This window comes from Rhea americana, unplaced genomic scaffold, assembly GCF_003343005.1.
Source record: "Rhea americana isolate MKP2758 unplaced genomic scaffold, rheAme1 scaffold_31, whole genome shotgun sequence".
Lineage (NCBI taxonomy): Eukaryota > Metazoa > Chordata > Aves > Rheiformes > Rheidae > Rhea > Rhea americana.
This window is the reverse complement of record NW_028186435.1, coordinates 2,831,501-2,838,473: the sequence shown is the minus strand read 5'-3', so window position 1 is coordinate 2,838,473 and position 6,973 is coordinate 2,831,501. Positions and strand designations below refer to the sequence as shown.

Sequence of the window (6,973 nt, the reverse complement as noted above, 5' to 3'; positions counted from 1 at the left end):
TTGTTACACAGAGCAATGTTTATCACCTCTGCGACCTCCTAATTCCCCATGAAGAACAAAATAGTGTCATCCCTCTAAGCCACTAAACTTTCTCAAATGAAATCACATTGTTTAATGTTGTATATTTTCAAGCATTGGAAGGTGGTGGAGGGGATGCAAAAYGAGATAGCACAACAACAGGTATTTAATTCAGTACAAAAGTTTTTCTCTGTCATACTGAAATAGACCATAAGCTACAGCTCTCCAAAGGCAAGCAAGAGAGTTTTGTTTAAGCATCCACGAATGAGCTAACTTTGGTCTAAGCTAAAGGCCACCACATATTCTGAAATAGTTATCCCTGAAATATTTATCCATAATAGCTAYGGCTATTTCCACTTGGTATCCTTGCCAGCAGAGCTGATCTGGCTGATCTGGCTAAGTGTTGCTGTTCTTTGGTTGTTGGACTAGACCAAATTACATCTTCCTAAGCACAAGAAGATGCAGATAGAAGGAAAAACACCTCTGAAGTATGAGATTTTGCTAACTCCTTCTGAAACTACTTATTTTGCCAATCTGGATCAGTGAAMATGATTCCCCCCCCCYCCCTTTTTTTTTTTTTTTTTAAGGTATATGTATATATGCACAACTTCGCTAATCAGTTTTAATCATAAGTGACAGCCAATTACACAGASTTATCTCCATAACACATCAGAGTTTACGAGGATCTATTTTGCTGATCTTTTGTCTAGTGGTTAGAGCTCTCTATTTTGTACGCTGTCTTCAAACCCACACTCTATCTTCTGGTAGGAAAATTCTAGGAAAGGCAGGRGAAGGCCAGTTTCAATGCTATTTCCTTGCCTTACATACTGAGACTGACCAGCTCTGTTAGTCTTGGAATGCAAACCAGGAACTGAACACAGAGAAATTAGTTTCACAGACCACATCCGGCGTATCCTAAGTCAGGGGCCTAAGGCAGCTTAGGTAACACCCTGCCCTGCACCTGAGGGAATGCTGGAAGCAGGACATGTTGGAGGTGTTGGTTCCCAAAGGGCAGAGGAGAGGAAGGCTGAAGGGCGTGAGCTGTGCTTGCCAAGAGCAGAAAAGAAGGCATCATGTCATTAGAAAGGTATTTCCAGGAGCTGATGAAAATGAATTAAAGTGCTTGTTTTAAAGCGCATGCATAGTGTGAGCAAACTACAAGGCAAGAAAGTCAATAGTCAGTAGGTGCTTTCTGAGACAGCTGCCAGAACAGCCAAAAAAAGTTTTGGTTATAATGATAAAGAAACAGAACTTCAGCAAAACAATAAACACCCCTCATCTTCTCAAAGACACAGGTCAGCTTCCAACTTTGGAATAGATCCCCGAAAAGCACTGAAAAAATTAAATTCAGATCTCTGCCTTTGATTTCCTCATTTCAATTTACATAACCTACCTGAAAGAGACTTAAAAAGGAGAGGCAAATGCCGCAGAGAGGATTTGCATAAGTCACACTGAAGTAAAGATGCATGCTGGTCTTCAAAGTGGCAACCACCACCATGGTTTCTTTTTTCTTCCTGGTTCATTTTTCTAACCGATTTTTCCCTAATGATTTTTTCCTCCGCCTGTGCAGAGTTGCATGGGAAAATGCTGCCCTCCAGTGGCACTCCCAGGGCCAGTGGGACAGCTCGGGGGTTCCTGCAAGCGGGGTCTTCATCCTAACCCGCACCACAGCGGGGCTGCAAAAGGGATGCAGGYGCCTGAGTTTGAGGACCTGCTGGCRCCCTGCCCTTCGCCGGCACCTATGGTTTTCTCAAAGCAAGGATGCAGCGACCCCAACCATTCCGCAAAGCAYGCTGATTATTCACCAGCCAAATTCAGTTTAATCACAGGCAAACAGTGTTCACTTACATGACCATAAGTCCTGATTTTTTTTTTCTTGTAGCATCCGAATACAACTTTATAAATAATCAACTAAAAGAAAACTAACTGATAATTTTAAAATATACTCAGAAAGATGAAAATACGAAAATATCTGTGATTTTGAGGGGAAAATAAGYTTTTCCTAATTTATATTCCCCAGTTCCTAGACATTCCCAAGTTCTCAGATTGAAAGAAATATAGTCTGATTCTATAGTTAAGCCAGAATCACATTCTTATGTGTTTTTAAGTAAATTTAACATTATTCAGCAAGATTGGGGAGAAATTTCCATAATTGTTGTGTTACAGTTTAAAAATCATGCATCTACTTTTCAGATCCCATTAAGGCATTAGAGAGGAGCCTTTCCATCACTTCCACAGCAGCTTGGCAATTTTGCTCCAAGGTCAAGAAAATGCATTGGTACAACCAGTAACATAGCCAATGCTGCCACCCTTGAAGAGGAGAGATATAAGGGACTAGAGCTAAAGCAAGCTTTATAAACAAGTATGCGCACTCACAGAGAAGGTCACTAACAGGTAAAAAATAAGAAAAGGAAAAAAAGACTGTTGTTTCTTTTCACTACAGTAAAGGGATCTTATTCACATAACAGCATCATTTAAAAACATGTGTAAAACCTACCCAACAAATTGTTACAAAAAAAAAATAGCACGAGTTTGTGGACCTTCACTTTGACTATGCCATAAACATGCATCTTCAAATGCAGTATGCATTCACAGAATTATAGAATTGGTAAYGTTGGAAGGGACCTCTGGAGATCATCTAGTCCAATCCCCAAACAAGTGGGTCACACGGGGATCAACCCCACAATCTTGGCATTATTAGCACCATGCTCTAACCAACTGAGTTAAACCTAACCCCAAGAAGCTGCACAATATGAGATATATTCACTTTTATCTAGGGGTGAGCCTGGATAGCTGTCAAGCCACTTGAACACAGAAAGGAAAAGRCAACTGTTAACTGTRTTTTCYGGGCACACACCAAAGCCACCACCACCACCACCCAGGACCACAGGCTCCCTTGGTGTGCTGCCCCATGAGGGTCTCTGTGACCCGTTCTTGCCTGGCACATCCTTCACTCCCCTCTCCTTAGGGAGTGAAGTACTCTTTGGTTCTCCCTGACCTATTGAAACTCAATTTAATTAAAGCTTTTCATCTCCAGCAGCATAAATATCTTGATTTYCCAGCAGTAAATTTGCTAGGAGATGGAGGAAAGTCCAGGACTGATCCTGGTCTATCAAACAAGTAATTGAAAATTGGTACTGAGGTACCTGGATTCCCACACCGGGAGTCGAACCCGGGCCGCCTGGGTGAAAACCAGGAATCCTGACCACTAGACCATATGGGAGCCCTGAATTAATAAACTGCATACAGCTATACGTGTCATTTTTTACACTGCCTTCCCATTTCATGAATCAAACATCTTTTTCAGGTTAGAAGGTGGGGAGAGTAAGTTTCCAAGTTTCCAAGTAATATGTACCTTGCAATGCAACTAGCATACATGCCCCAAGAATGCAAGAGTTGGCCTAAGTATAGCACAGCATCTCTTCCAGGTAGCATTTACCCATTCATTTCATTTGAGTGCTCTCCCTGATCAGAAAGGTCACTTTCAGCATAAGCTTGGCTCCATTATTCAGCTATTAGAGCTTTAAACCTCCAAATCTGCTCAGAGAACACATGTATCCAATTCCCACCATGCCCCCTGCACACAGTGGGTAAATTTGGAACCCTTCCTCCAYGCTTGTTCATAATTGCCAGTCGCCGAGGTTGGGGCTCCCTGGTGCCCAGTCCCTGCCATCCTCCCTTGCTCCTTTCCCCAGGGAGGTTACCCAGCCTGTGCAGTCAGCTCACAAGAGAGCTTCCTGGCCTGCTTCCACGAGGATGAGCTAAGTTAGTTTAAATAGTTTAACTGGCAGGTCTCTGCTCCCCAGGCTTGCTGCCCACACAGGTGAGAGGGCTCCCACCACAGTGGTGTGGTGAGGAGAAATCATTCTGTATAGCTGCAGCTGGCAGGRGCAGGGGTGAATGAGCTGGCAGTTCTGTCAAAAGAAGGCAAGACTGCAAATTTGCTGAGTTCATAAACSTACAGACTTGAGGAATGGCATCCCTCAAAGGAACAGCTACTTGGGGTGAAGACACAACTGCTTAATGCCATCTGSTTGCMTGCACTGTTTCACTCCATGAGTTTCTTTCCATCTCTCAAGCAAGTCTCTTGGACAATATCTTGGCCAGCTGTAGAGCTCAGATAACACAGTGGAGGAGAGGAACACGACCAGCATATTTTGTGTCCTTTTGTTCCTCATGCTACTCCTAGGAGGCCTCAAYGTCATGCTTGAGCTCTGTCCCACAAACATAGACCCACCAAAAGTGGCTCGGAGAGGGCTACACACAGGCAGGGAAGATCACTACCTGAGCTCTGGTTAAAGCAACCATCAGGACAGGGAAAATCAGCCCCAAACCTATGAYTTAAGCATATTTGAGGCTTCAGATATGAGAACTAAACACAGCTGGGTGGGGAGGGAAGCAGTTAAGCCCTCAGGGCAGAGTATTCAAGGCCCTTATTATTTTATCAGTTTATCCAGCAATAACTTCTTTTTTCTGACTCTACCTAGGACAGTAAGGCTGAAAACTGAGCCTCACAAAAAACAATGTCTCAGCTTTACAGRGTCAGGAAACATTTCAAACTTTCACTTGCCATGACAATTACCAGGCTATTAAATACCAGTTTCTATCTAATGGAAATGGGAAAATATGTGATTTTCAGCACAAGGTTTATGTAGGAAATCCACTTTGGYTGCCATACTTTATAGAGCATGGCTTTGCCATAAGCAAACATGACACAGAGAAAACAGAGCTAGTGACAGAATAGGTGATCTGTGCAGTCATCAACATCCCCCATGAACAAACTGTAATTTGTCATATCTGCTACCATCTCGCATGTAACTTCAACTTCTCTCTTGGCAATTCCTTGTTTCATAAACAAGTTTATGAATTATCCACTGTTTTTTTTTTCCAAATCTCTCCAACATTTAGTAAAWTCCACACGTTTTTACATTTATTTTAAGGAAAAAAAGAATGCTGAAGTAATACAGTCCCTCAGGACACAGCAATCTGACAGGAATAAAACCAATCCTTTATTTTGGATACAATCATTAATATCCCTTTTCCTAAGATTTCAAAATCTATCTACACTTCTACGTTTAAATCACCTTGCAAACACAATACATAATATACCATTGCACAGCCTTGGTTCTACCCTGATGGACAATGGCCTCACCAAAGGAAGCAGAAAGATTGTCTTGAGATCTTCCATATAATTCACCARTATTAGTGGATACAACTAGACCGAGGTTGCCTGGATGTTTCTTAGATAGCTGCACATAATTAAGACCATGTCTATAGATCTTCTGGCCATGTTGGAATAGAAGAGGATGTGATATGACATACTATTCTAAGTTTGAGAGGGAAAAAGAAAAGCATCCTAATTTTCAGATACTACACAAGTGCTACAAATGTTAAGATCCCCCTTCCTATACTGCATATTGAGAACTTCWTGGCTTAACCTGTACCAGAGTCCAAATATGGGAAGTAAAATCTGAGACTTCTGCCTCTTATCTATGAAAGAAAGTTAACAGATCAGAAAACTCTTTGCTTCAGTGTAAATATGCAATTTGGTCTCAGTTTTCTGTTCTTCATTCCCAGGATAAATCATTTTCAATAATATATTCCTGCTAATCTATGGCAATCTTTTTATACTTATTGAAGTACAGACCTCTGAAGTCATGAATTCCAAGCTCTGTATGTAAGTTGAGGAAAATCTATTTCTAGTTTTGAAAGCTAAATATTTGGTCCCTGCATAGCCGATATAAATAGTTCAATTTTATATTGATTGAATCGTCAGAGGGCTCAYCGTTAGGAGGCAGGGTCAATACATCTGGATACAAGACCTCCAGAGCCATGTCTGCAACATATGGTATAGGAATTTATATACTCTACAGGACAATAACAATACTAAAGAGACTACATCCTCGGTTAGCTTACTTGGTTAAATCCACCGGTAGCCACCATCATTACTTGTTTATTCAAATAGTCTCTCTGCTATTTTCTCCTCATAACATTTTCCCTCCATGTCAACAACTGTCCTCACCAGATATTTTGCAGAATTCTTTATGGCTTCTGTTTACTGAGCATCTACTCTGTGAAGAGACATGATTTAGCACTTCACAAAGGTGTTGTTGCAGTATGTTTTAAAAGGATGAAGAAATATCAAAATAGGAGAAGGATCTCCTTAGGGCCTAAAAGCATTAAAATTCAGCAAAACTTAAGGAAGGACAGATTCACATTTCACAGTGAATCTTTTTTCCCTTATTTTTTATATATCCTTTTTATTACTGCTAGTTGCATGAGCCAGGTTCTGCTAATTTTATAGGAGTCAAAAAAACCCTGAATGTTAACCCACTCTGCTTACTTTTTCTGCCCCATTGTCRCTAGGAACATCTCTTTCGATGGCTGTCATTAAGCTCATTACTGCACAATTTAATCATAAATGCTTACAAAAAAACACTCAAAGCAGAATCTCACAATCAATATGTCTGAGTATTACGTAATAGATTGGTAGAATGGAAACTTCCAACTTCCCATCAGTAAGACTGAGTAAATTATTTTCTCAAGTAGCCTAATTACTATGAAATAATCTCAWCCAAAACCTCTTCTAAACTCCATCCAGCAGTCATTTACTACWTGCATCTTTGTGAAAAATAATATCTATTTATCTGCTCTATTTAAAATAATGAAACTGAGTTTATAATTGTTAGTTACCAAAATCCTTCATAAAAAGTAATGAAAAAAGTAACCGTTGCATCAAATAAATGGAAAAAACACTGTCATGTTGATGCACTTCAACAGCTGTAATATTGCTTTCAAAAACTTTTGATGTGGACATCAAAGAAATGAATAAGGGAGGAAAAAGTAGCAGTTTCCCTCATTCAAAAGATCAAAAACTCCTCTGCTCCTGAATGCATTTTCTGTTGAAAATAAGTAAGCTTTATAAGAAAGAAGGTTCATCTTAATCTTTCACATT

General features: G+C 40.4%; 1 non-coding gene across 1 annotated transcript; it reads right to left on the bottom strand.

Annotated features, from left to right (window-relative positions):
* Window positions 1–3,169: 3,169 nt before the first annotated feature.
* Window positions 3,170–3,241, bottom strand: TRNAE-UUC (transfer RNA glutamic acid (anticodon UUC)). The gene has a single exon. It is a non-coding gene; the product is annotated as a tRNA-Glu (tRNA).
* Window positions 3,242–6,973: the final 3,732 nt, after the last annotated feature.